We start from the raw sequence: 12766 nt of genomic DNA on the forward strand, positions 1-12766 counted from the left end.
TTTCAATTTTGTGTGTCCAAAATTATTTCAAGATAAAAAGTAAAAAACAGAATTTATGTGCTTTTGATCTCAAATCTCTAGCCCAAAACTCACTTCTGAACTAGTATACACAGCTGCCTAATTGATATCTCCACTGAGATATACCATAGGCATTTTCAAGCTTAAAAGCTTAACATTTATAAAATTGAACTCTTGCCCTAGCTTCAAAATCTCTTCTTTCAAGTCTTTTCCAGATCACTAAATTCCACCACTACCCATCCAGCCACTCAAAGTAGATTTATTGACATCATTCCCCATATCCAACCCATCACTAAAATCTGTTGATGCTGTCTTCAAATATATATCTCAATACATTTGATTGTTCCCATCTTCATTGGCCTTACTCTAGTCCAAGTCACTTTATCTCCTGTATAGTGTATTACAATCATCTCCTAAGAAGTCTCTCTGCTTTGACTAAGATTGCCCTCCAGTCCATTCTCCAAACAGGAGCACAAATGATTCCTCTGAAATGTAAATGAGATAATGACTCTCTTATTTTCAAAATATTTCAATAACTTCACATACATGGAAAAAAATTTACAACTCTTAACCTGATTTAAGATGAACTAAGCATTATATAATTGTATATTCTGTGTACTGTTACTACTCTATCACTCACCAGCTCCAGATCACAGTGCACATAAGGTTCTTTAAGAATTGCAATTTATTTGCTTAACCATAACCCTCTAAAATTGCTATTTATTCTCCATTGGATGCTCCTTCTACGCCTAGGACCCTCTTCCTTATAGTCCTCCCTTGACTAGTTCTTTTTCATCCTTCAAATTCAGATCTCAGATGAAATATCATCTTTTTCTAGAGGTATTCCTAGCTACCCAACTTAAAGTGTGCCCCTACCACTATTCTCTCTCACTGAATTCTGATCTTTTCCTTGTAATACACAGGAAAATTTTTAATTATACTTTTACTTGTTATTTGTTTGGTGTCTGCATTTCCAATTAGGCTAGGAGCTCAATGAGAGCAGAAATCAGGTCTGTTTTATCCACCTTATATATCAAGTGCCTAACTTATGTTCAGAAAATACATGGTGAGCAACTACATAAATACATTGATTAAAGTATCTGTGCTGAGATGAACTATTTCCATTTACCAAGAGGACTAGGCAGTTCTGGTTCTGATTCACTGCATGAAATGTGTCTCTTGTCCTGGGGAACTGAGACAAACCCTCAATTCAGTAGCTAGTACAAGTACTACTACATCATTTTGAGCACAAAGCTAAATTTGTTTTGTGATGGTGATCCCCCAGGTTAGAGATGAGGAGTTATTTCCATACTTCAAAAGAATATAGAAGAGATGTCCTATTCAGTAAATGTAATTAAGCACCTCCACTTAGAGGTCATTCTGTGATTTAATGTGAAGTGAGTAGCTTGACTTCATATGGTTGTTGGGCCATTCTTCTAACTACCAATTCGTTCTGGAATTGCATTTTGCAATGCATTAAAAAGTACATGCTGGACCTCTGCTTGTATGTTGAAAACATATACCAAGGGACAACCATTTTTGTGTCTCAGAATTATGCTCTTAGGAAAATCAAAATTACATAGGAAAATTGGCACTTCCTATATTTGGGTCAGAATGTTGTAGATATGGGGTTGCAATAAAAATGTTCTTATATAACTTACTGAACTTCGGAAAATGGGATGCATGAGACATCTGAGTTCAGAATAATTTGCCTTTGAAGGTTTTCTTGGGAATATATTAGTTCCAGAAACAAAATAAAAAGAAATGAGAAGGGAGATTTTATTTTTAAGGATTTTAATTTCACTGTGGAACCTTGCTAATTGAAACAAAGGAAACAGAAAGTGTTCAGATTTCAAACTTTCATATTACTGCATTGTATTAATAGGATTACTGGCATCTGTACATAATGCTCTCTAATTGGCTGAGTTATACAGTCTAAAATGGATTATAAAATAGGGGGTGAAGTTTTCCAGAATGTAACCTAAGAATTAGCATAAGCAATATCATCTGGACTCATTTCAGAATCTCCTCTGATTATTTCTTAATCTTTTTTCCCATAAGAGACATCCTCAACTTTAGATTTGGCTCTGAAACCCAATGAATTAGCAGGATAAGTAGCAAAGTCAAAGAAAATAGGCATTAGGAGAGGGAAAACCACCTCTACTGATTGGGACTTTTTTAAGTGCAAGAAACAACTCTCAATACAAACAAGGTTAAACAAAAAGGAGATTAATTAGTAACACACTTGTTTAATCATAGACTCAAAGAGGAAGCAAAGAAGCTTTGAAGACCTCAAGGAGTAACTCCCCAGGATCATCTCTCATCAGACTTGTTTCCCCAAGTGGTGGGAGACATAGAACCAGCAACTCTAAATCGTACACCTTCAGGTTTCTTGCAATAAAGAAAGAGAAAATTTCCCCCAGAGAGCTACTTAAGAAACAAATCTCAGGGAAGTATTCTGGTTGGCTCAGCTTAAGTTAAATGTCCGCTACTGAGCCAATCACAACATCCAGGGTAATATGATAATCTAATTGGACAGAATTGCATCATGTGCACAGCCCTGAGACAATGAGCTAGAGGAGTATTATGATTGGAAACTCTACCTGAATATCACGATATGAATTAAAAAATAGAACCCCACTTCCCCACCAAAGGCTGAGGACATTTTGTTACAAGAAGACAAGAGAAGCTGAGTAGCCAAAAGCACAGATATTCCTCTCACTTTCCTTCCACTGACATTCAGGAGGGAAAGGAAGAGAAAGGGAGGGGAAGAGAGGGGAAGGGAGGGGAGTTTTAAAGTCAAAATGACTTAATCAAAACTTTTCCTCACTTTATTTGTGATAGAAAGTGAAGACTTTTTCCTCCCTTTATTTAAAGAAACATACATATATATCGACATTGGAAATGGGGATTTCTATACAGGGTATTTATAAGAGTTATGTGCATCCAGTTTTCAATGCATTTTATTATTATTTATTTTTTTAGAGAAAGGTATGATGGGCAAAACAATGGCCCTAAACATGTCTACATTCTCATCCTCAGAACACATGAATATGCTGCCTTACATTGCAAAGCAAAGGGGACTTTGAAAATGTGATTAAGGTTACAGACACTGAGAGGAAAAGATTGCCTGTATTATCCAAGTAGGCCCAATCCAATCACATGAATAATTAACAATGGAGATCCTCTCCTGGCTTTGGTTAAAGAGAGACTTGGTGAGGGTTAAAAAGCAATGGAGATGCAATGTTGCTGACTTTGAAGATGGAAGAAGGGGACCAGGAGTCAGATAGTACAGATGACCTCTGGAAGCAGGAAAGGCAAGGAAGCAAATTCTTCCCTAGAGCCTTCAGAAAGTAACTGAACCTGTTGATACCTTAACTTTAGCCCAGTGAGACCAGTTGTCAGACTTCTGGCCTACAGAGCTTTAAGATAATATATGTGTGTTGCTTTATAACAGTTCATTTGTGGTAATTTGCTATTGCAGCAACAGACAACTAACAAAAGGCTATAGGAAACTGTTTACAAAACTTTGATTAAGAACAACAGACCATACACAGAGTCTGTTAATATTTGCTTCTGAAGACAAGAAAAAAATTGTAAAATAGCTGTTCTATGGGGGTTTCAAGTTCTATTAGGAGGATTTTCCAATGAGTTAGTAAGATGTGAGGGCATAAATTATACCCTGTGAATTATATATTCACACAGGTGATGTCATCCCTTGTGTCAAAAGGTTAGTATAAAATGTAGTTGGGGTTTTTTCTCCCCTGACTTTTTCTTCTAGCTAGCCTAAATTATGGAAAGATTTCAATTGGCTTTAGGAGATTTGGACCATTGAGTGATATGTTTCTGTTTCTCATATAACAAACTATGGGGCCAGGAACCACGTAGAAATGACCCTGGCCTGAGAGACAGAAGCTAAGTAGGGGTGAGAATGCACTGGGTGAGTCTGAATCTACATTATAGAATGGAACTGTAGAAATAAGACATTCTGTCTGGCGGATTTCAATGATGCCAGCGGTAATGCTCAAGATCTTTATAGGCAAGAATTATTGAAACTACATGTATCTTCAAGAGAAGAATTCCCACTATGAAAAGAACTCAGCTGGTATTGTGGTGGGAGAATTGAAATCCTGAAAATTGGTGTCACTTCCCTCTTTGTTCAAATGCCCAACAAATACAAGAGTTCTAAATGTAGTCAAATAACGTATAAACTAAAGAGAACCTAAGCAAACCATGTGTAAATTACATAAGCCATTCTGCAACACCTGGCCTTAATGTCGTCAGATACAAGCTCCTTGAAGGCAGAGACTATTTGTTCCCGACTTTATACTCAGTGTCTGGCAGTAGATAGTTAATATGAACATACTGAATATATGAAAAGCTTTCCAGTTGCATCGTGACTTCAGATACCAGGATGTCCTGTTTGGCTTGGAACCATCCTAAGAGGACACAATCCTAAATTTCCTCAGCTGAAGAACAGCCAGTTCCAGAGCAGTTCTTCCTTTTGCCTGACAGTGCATGCCAGTCACTTAAAATGAGCAGCAACTCCTGCAGCTGTTATAAAGACACACACCAATGACTGCTTATCTCCAGGGGAAGCCCGGACATTAGATGTCTAATGTCAGCTGCTTAAATAACAAGCTAGTGATACTGGATGAATCTTTTAGTGCCACACAGCTTTGTCTCCTTCTTCCAAAACTGAGAGTAATAACCTTTTTCCCCCTCAGGCCTTTGTACCAGCTGTTCTCTCTGCTTGGAATGTCCTCCCCTAGAATTTGCCAACCTGGCTCCTCCTTACCATTCTTGGCTTTAGCTGGAATGCCACCTACTGAAAGAGGCTATCCCATCTGGAGTAGCTCCTCAGTTACTCTTTATCATCTCACCTCATTTTATCACCAGCTTATATTCCCTTGTTTCTTTGGTTTGGATTTTGCTTTTGCTTTTGTTTTTATTTTTGTTTATTATCTGTCTTCCCACTAAAATTTAGCTCTTTTCCTCCTTCTTCACCTCTATATACCCGGCTGCTAGAATACAGTATATGTTCACAGTGTATGTTTAATAAATACTGTTGAATAAATGAATAAAACATGTCAAAGGTAAGTTCATGGGACCCATTCGATAGACAATGTTAAAACACCTGAGCAACGCTTGGGACTGCAGATCCAGTAGACAAACAGAGGACAGGAGACAAATTAGTTAGTCCTTTCTCCTTTCCTCCCCATGACCCCTACCTGCACTCTGTCATCCCTTTCTGGAGCAACACACACACCATCTGGCATTCTCTGGAATGCTGAAGAGTTTTGCCACAGACCTAGAGGCCCTCCAGGAAAGAAACAATGCTTTATTCAGTTCCATGTCTCAAACCCCTGGCATGTGACAGTCACCAGCAGGGCACCCATTAAATGTTTGGTTGAAGGAATGAAATTGTTGAGACCTATAGACAACAAAACTGAGCTTAAGTATCATCTTTGCTATATAATAGATGACTTGGGCAAAGTTTATACTCTCTGAGCCTCAGTTTCCTCATCTGGTTAATAAATATCAAATGAGACAACAATTTAGAATATCCTAAGATAGGGTCAATTTTCAAAAAACATTGGTTTAGGAAAAAGGGCTATTCACTTTGGTGAAGTTTACTCTTTTGAATGGAAAGAAGTGACAAACAACATTTTGAAGACTAAGAACAAGAAATATAATTTATTATCCCATAAATAGCAAGACACATATTTCAGTTTCCTAATAAGGAGAATATGGTAAGACCAATAAAGATAAAACCCTGTTGTTTTCAAAGCTGCAGGAGGAAATGATAATTAAATAACACCGTGATTTTCTTTTAATGTAATTTTAGATGCATAAGGAAATGGCTAAAGGTTGCTAGGATTTGTCACCAAAAGTATTTTAATTCCTCCTTAAGGTTCAGAAACATATATAAAGTCTCCCTTATTTTTTTCCTAAAAAAGGTTAACGTCATAATTCAGGAATATTTCACAAACTTTCACAGTGTAATGAGCCCATCTTGTGGCCTTTTATAATATTGCCACTTTTAAAGTGAAATATTACTTGTTAACCATAGGTTTAAATGGTGCCTTTTATTCAACAAATAACTTTTGAGCACTTACTGCATGCCAGATATTATGCTGCTGACTGCTGGAGATACAATGATAGGAAATGAAAAAGAAAAAAAAAGATAAAGTCCCTGCTGTAAAATCATATAAATCTAAAAGTGACAGACTTTTGAGCAGAGATACTATAGTAGAAAAATAAGTGCAATTGTACGAGTGTATAAACTTTAGTTACTACACAAGAATTAAGTGTTCCCAGAACTCAGATGAAACTGCTATATCCCCACTTCCAGGAATAACTCTGATCACTAAAGAAATCCTGTCTCCTTAGAGCCTGGATTAAATATTAATTTCCAGTCTGCCACTTTATAAGAAAGTGTTACAAATTTTATTAACCTACTGAACCCACAGAAACCTGAGTACATCTAGTTCTCATCTAAATCTCTAATTCTCAGAGCACATCAAGGATAAAAATATTTTCAGTAGCTTCTTACGTGTGTTCCCTACCGGTAAACAGGTTTTCTATTTCCCTAGGCCCACTCAAATCATAGCTTTAAGAAAATGGAAAGGCAAAAATATCTTAAGGAAGTGAAGGATATAAAATAGAAATTTTCATCATGTAGGAAAAGAAAGAGAAAGCCCATTCTTTCCAACCTGATGGTTTGGGGGAGAAAATAGGGATAGAAGTCAGGAATATTAGCAATCAGATCTGTGCCCCAACCTCCTGGCTTCAAGGCTTCGTGGGATAAGGAGGTTGTTACAAGTTGGGAAGAGCATTCCCTATTTGAAACTATTAGAGGACATCATTCTGCACAGTGGCCTCTGACCAACAACTGACCACATCTAGTACAGGGGAGACAGTGGAGAGGCATGGTCAACCACAGAGATAGAGGGCTGCCCCTCTATTCCTGTGTGACAGAGATGCTGGGATGAGAATCCATGGGCCAACTGTGGGATCTGCCATAGCAGGGGCAAAGCTATTGCTTCTGTTGCAGGGTGAACTTTCTTGGCCAAGGGCAAATGGAGGGTGTGAAAAAGACTCAAAAGTGTCTCAGAACTATCAAGGGCTAAACAGAGGCCAAGTTATCAGGAAGGGGAAATCTGAATCACATCTTGTCCAAGCTGAGAAAGAGGAATGCCTAAGTTTACCCATCAGAGAAGTCTACAGTGAACCCTAGTAGAAAGCAAGAATTAGAACAGATCAAATATCCTTCAGTAGACAGTAGACAATCTACACCTAAGGATGCCACGTAGTTTACAACCATATATCCTGATGCCTACATTTCTCTATCTCTTATGTATAGACTACCACCTTCACTTGCTTTTACAACTCATGCCTCACATACCTCATTCAGCAAAAGAAAGGAATCCATTCTTCTTAAAATGCATAAGAGAAGGAAAAAAGCTAATTCTTTTAAAAATATATCCTCCAGTAATATTTATATGATCATGAGATTGAAAATAGGGTCTCATGGCAAATGCAAATTTTAAAGTAAAATTGAAGGTAATGGAGAGAGAACAGATTTTAAGCTTGACATAAGTTATTTGGAAAGATCTCTGTGGCAGAAGTATGCAAAGTGAGCCAAACTTTTTCTTCCCCTTCTTTCCCTCCTTATTCATTTAATGTCTTCAACAGATATTTTGGAGAACCTACTTTATACCAGATGCTTAGCAGATAATTCATACAAATATGATTTAAGAGAGAAGGGAATCTTGTCTTCCTCCAAAGTTTTCAGATCTAGAAATTAGATGATTTTTTTTTTTTTTTTTTTTTTTTTTTTTTTTTGACACACGGTCTCATTCTGTTTCCCAGGGCTGGAGTGAAGTGACAAGATCATGGCTCACTGCAGCCTCAACTTCTCAAGATTAAGGTGATCCTCCTGCCTCAACCCACTGAGTAACTGGGACTACAGGCACACACCACCACGCCCGGTTAGTTTTCGTACTTATTTTAATACAGACAGGGTTTCACCATGTTACCCGGGCTAATCTTGAACTCCTGGACTTAAGTGATCCACCCCTCTTGGCCTCCCAAAGTTCTGGGATTACAGGGGTGAGCCACCTTGCCCAACCTAAATTCGATGACTGAATTATTTAGTAATCGAGTCAACAAATATGTGTTGAGTGTTGACTATGTACAACATACTGTGCTAGGCACTAGACAGGAACAGTTATACCAGAAATTAATATAAGAAATGAAATATGTTGCAGAAGTTTTAGATCAAGTAATCGGTCACATTCTGGAGCCATGTAGATGAACTAAGAACATAAGAAGAACATAAGAATTTTGTTAGTTCCTTCAGATCACTCAATCATAAGGTTGCTCTCCTGAAATTAAAGAATTATTATCAATTCCTCAGTTAAGAGACTGTATGTCAGGGGTCAACATGACAATTTTCTTTACAAATTCCTTTTAAATAAATAAAAACTCAATTTATTTCCTGTTCTTCTACTCCTCATTCAATTTATTCACTAAATATGTATTAATTGCTACTATGTGCCAGTAAACTCTAGTAGATGCTTGAGATACAATTATAAATAAGACTTTTTGTCAGTTCCTACAGCATGTTTTTTTCCCACCAATCCTCTCTAAAAGACTCTGGAATTCTAGATGTCTATCCTTGTATCAAGCGCATTCACCTAATTACCAGCCTCAAACATTGCTGTCAGCCTCCAAGGTACCATGTTTCTCCAGCATTATGATGAACTCAGGGCTTCCTTAAGAGGCTTCCCTGAGTTATGGAAAGGAAAGCAAGGAAGGAAAACTCTTTTGCTGTTCTCTCCCTCATGTTTCAGGTTCCTCTATTTGGACCAAAGAGGGCTTTTGTCTTCTCCCTGTGTAACTTATTCTTCACCCTCCCTACCCTAGAGGTTAGAAAAATTCTACCTTAGTCCCACAAGCTTTGAGTATTGATTATTAACCCATTTCCTGTTTGCCCTGAGAGTGCTTATATCATCATATACATTTCTGTTACATTAGGATTAGAGACACGTTCTGTTTAGAAATAACACCATGAACAGTTTTTTGTTTTGTTTTTGTTTTGTTTTGTTTTGTTTGTTTGGTTTTTTTTTGAGACGGAGTCTCGCTCTGTCACCCAGGCTGGAGTGCTGTGGCCGGATCTCAGCTCACTGCAAGCTCCGCCTCCCGGGTTCACGCCATTCTCCTGCCTCAGCCTCCCGGGTAGCTAGGACTACAGGCGCCGCCCGGCTAGTTTTTTGTAGTTTTTAGTAGAGACGGGGTTTCACCGTGTTAGCCAGGATGGTCTCGATCTCCTGACCTCGTGATCCGCCCGTCTCAGCCTCCCAAAGTGCTGGGATTACAGGCTTGAGCCACCGCGCCCGGCTATTTTTTATATTTTATTTTCACATAGAAAATCAGTCAGATTTGCTTTGGCTTGAAAGAGCATGTTTATGTAAAAGTAAGTGAGCCCTGGCAGTGAGCTGCACCTTTTTTTTCTAAATGGGAAATGAGTTAAAGGGAAGCTTTTAGAATTCAGGAATCCCTTCTCTCCTTGGGGTGACTAGCTCTTGCAACTGAAACTTGGCCTTCAAGAATACTGTCTTACTATGAACCATTACATTCAAAACTTATCAGTGATCTCATTATTCTAGCCAGTCTTTGCCTTCTTCCTAAATTAATGAATGGGAGAAGAACCCTAAGATGACAAGAATGATTTCAGTAAAAAGGAATAGAGAACCTCAGTTTAAAATCTACAAAAGGATTATTCTGCTTAAATCTGAGTAATTACTCGGAAAATATCAGTTTCTCTCACCATGCTACAAGTGTCTACAATAGGGACTATGTCTGTTTCCCTCCCAGTGTGTTCCCAGTTAATGGAGACATGGTCCTTGCCCTGGCAGTGTTAGACTGCTCAGACAGACAGTTAAACAAACAATTACAATGCAATGTGTTTTGTTCTAAAACGAGAAACTGCAAAGCACCTTAGGAGAACATTTGAGGGTGACAACCCAGACTTGAGCACCAGAGAAGGATCCCTGGAAGAACTAATAGATAAACTGGGACCTGAAGGGTAAAGAGAAGTTAGTCAAATAAAGGCCATTTGTGAAGGGCTCTCTATAAATTATGCTCCAGAGTTTGGATTTTTTTTCTAAAGGCAATAAAAAACCATTGAAGGATATAAATAGGGGATTTGGACCTTTTAAAAGGTCACACTGTAGGACAGAAATGGAATACAGAAGAATGTGTGGAGGTGGGAAAGGCTGTTAGGAAATGTTGGTTGAATACCAAGCAAGTCTGGAATTCCAGGGGGCCTGGCCCAGGGTTATGATAGTAAGAATGGAGAGAGGTACGTGAGTTGGTGATAAAGTAGGGAAAGAGAAAGAAGAATTTAGGACATTAGCTAGATTTCTGGCTTAGAAAATTGGGTGATGACATTGACCAATATGAAAAAGAGGTGTAGAAACAGTTTTGTGAGCAATTTCCAAGTGTATTTATAACAGTCATACATAATGGCTCTAGGTTTATTTATTCATCAATAAATACTTTGATTGTAAAAAAGGTAATTTTTACAAATTCCTCCTTACTAGCAATAATCACTTTACCTTTCCAAGATTTGGAGAGAGTTAGGGACTACTGTCTCTGCACCTACCCTTTCATCTCACTTCAGCAGAGGCAAAAAACATTTTCTGTAAAGGGCCAGATAATAAATACTTTTGACTTTGAATATCATACAGTCTTTGTCACCACTACACAATTCTACCACTGTAGCAAAAAGTAGCTATAAAAAAAAATTTAAATAAATGGGTGTGGCTCTGTTCCAATAAAACTTTATTTATAAAAATAGACAATGGGCAGCATTTGGCCCACAGGTTCAACTTTGCCAAACTCTGACCTAGAGTTATGTTTCCCAGCACATCCCAACACTGTGTAATGTTTTCATACCCCTGGATATACTTTGTGAAAAGAAAATATCTTGAGCCTCCAAAATCACTAAGGAAAACTCAAGATGGAAACAGATTAGGGCAAACCTGCCTCCTATTCTATTCAAAGTCACTCCTCTGCTCACTGAGATAGAGGCATATCTTATTTGCCTCCTTTGGAAAGGCTAACCAGAAACTCAAAAGAATGTAACCATTTCTGTATCACCTATCTGTGACCTGGAAGCTCCCTCCCTACTTCCAGTCTTCCTGCCTTTGCTTCAAGTTATCCAGCCTTTCCAGACGGAACCAATGTACTTACATATATTGATTGATGCCTCATGTTAAGGGAGGAGACCACCCCTCGTATTGTCTTATGCCCAATTTCTGCCTCCAAAGAAAGAAGAAAAAACTAAAAACCAGAAATGAAATCCACAGGTAGACAGCCCAGCACCACACTCTGGGCCTGGTTGTTAAAGATCGACCCCTGACCTAACCAATTATGTTTTCTATAGATTGCAGACATTGCATGGAAAAGTATTGTGAAAATCCTTGTTCTGTTCTGTTGCATTCTGATTACTGGAGCATGCAGCCCCCAGTCATGTACCCCCTGCTTGCTCAATTGATCACGACCTTCTCCTGCAGACCCCCTTAGAGTTGTAAGCCCTTAAAAACGACACAATTGCTCACTTGGGGAGCTCAGCTTTTGAGTCGCAAGTCTGCCAAAGCTCCCAGCTGAATAAAGCTCCTTCCTTCTTTCACTCGGTGTCTGAGGAGTTTTGTCTGCAGCTGGTCCTGCTACAATGTCTCCCTAAATGTATAAAACCAAGCTGTGCCCTGACCACCTTGGGCACATGTGGTCAGGATTTCCTAAGGCTATATCACAGGCACATCCTCAACCTTGGCAAAGTAAACTTTCTAAATTAACTGAGACTTGTCTCAGATTTTCTGGTTTCATATTTTGGTAATCATGAAGGGATTCTAAGTGGAGATACCCCTGGCTTTTGACAAATCTCCTAACAGTGCTTGGTACCAGCATGAGCTAACTTTATGGCTCAACCAACAGGATAATTTGCTGAGGTATGAGAGCAGCCCCTCCAGAGAATCCCTTAGCTCCAAAAATGTGGGCAAGATCTAAAGTTTATTTTGCTGTACAACTTCCCTTTTTTTGGAGTTTTACTTGCTTCCAACAGGAAGGCAAGTTTTCCTGCTTTCATGACGATGGAAGGCAGATAACTCCTTTATGGAGTTTGAGCTCGCTTACAAGAGGGAAGTTGAGGTTTTTTCCCTACCTCTAGGATGGTAGAGAGCAATCACAGCCTGAGGCCCATCACAAGGTAAAAATCTGGTTTGGGATTCTGTCTTCCAAATTCTTTTTAAACAACTAAAGTTAGCATTAACAACCAGCTGGTGTTAATTTCTGCTTACACTTAGAACTCTCAGAAATTGTATAATTTGTGTGATCATTGTTAGTTTAGCAGCATTTTGTCTTAGCTAAAATATGGTAATGCAATTTAAAAAGATGTTTTGTTGTTGTTAAAGGAGCTCAATAGTTAAAAGTCAGCTTAATTTAAAGGCTAACATCCAAGATGTGTGCATGTATGTACGCATGTTTGTATTTTAAAGGCCTTCAGGTTTGGGGGGGGTTGTTTTTCTCTCCTAAGACCTTGCCTTTTTTTTTTTTTTTTTTTGGCAAAAGTTCTTTTTTTCTCCTCAGTTGACTGAATTCTGTTTTCACTGGATTTTTTGACTAAAATAGTATTGCAACAGAGGCTACTCTTGGGTTTTAAGGAAGAACATAGTTTAGA

Source organism: Rhinopithecus bieti, unplaced genomic scaffold (genome assembly GCF_001698545.2).
Source record: "Rhinopithecus bieti isolate Rb0 unplaced genomic scaffold, ASM169854v2 scaffold_39317, whole genome shotgun sequence".
NCBI lineage: Eukaryota > Metazoa > Chordata > Mammalia > Primates > Cercopithecidae > Rhinopithecus > Rhinopithecus bieti.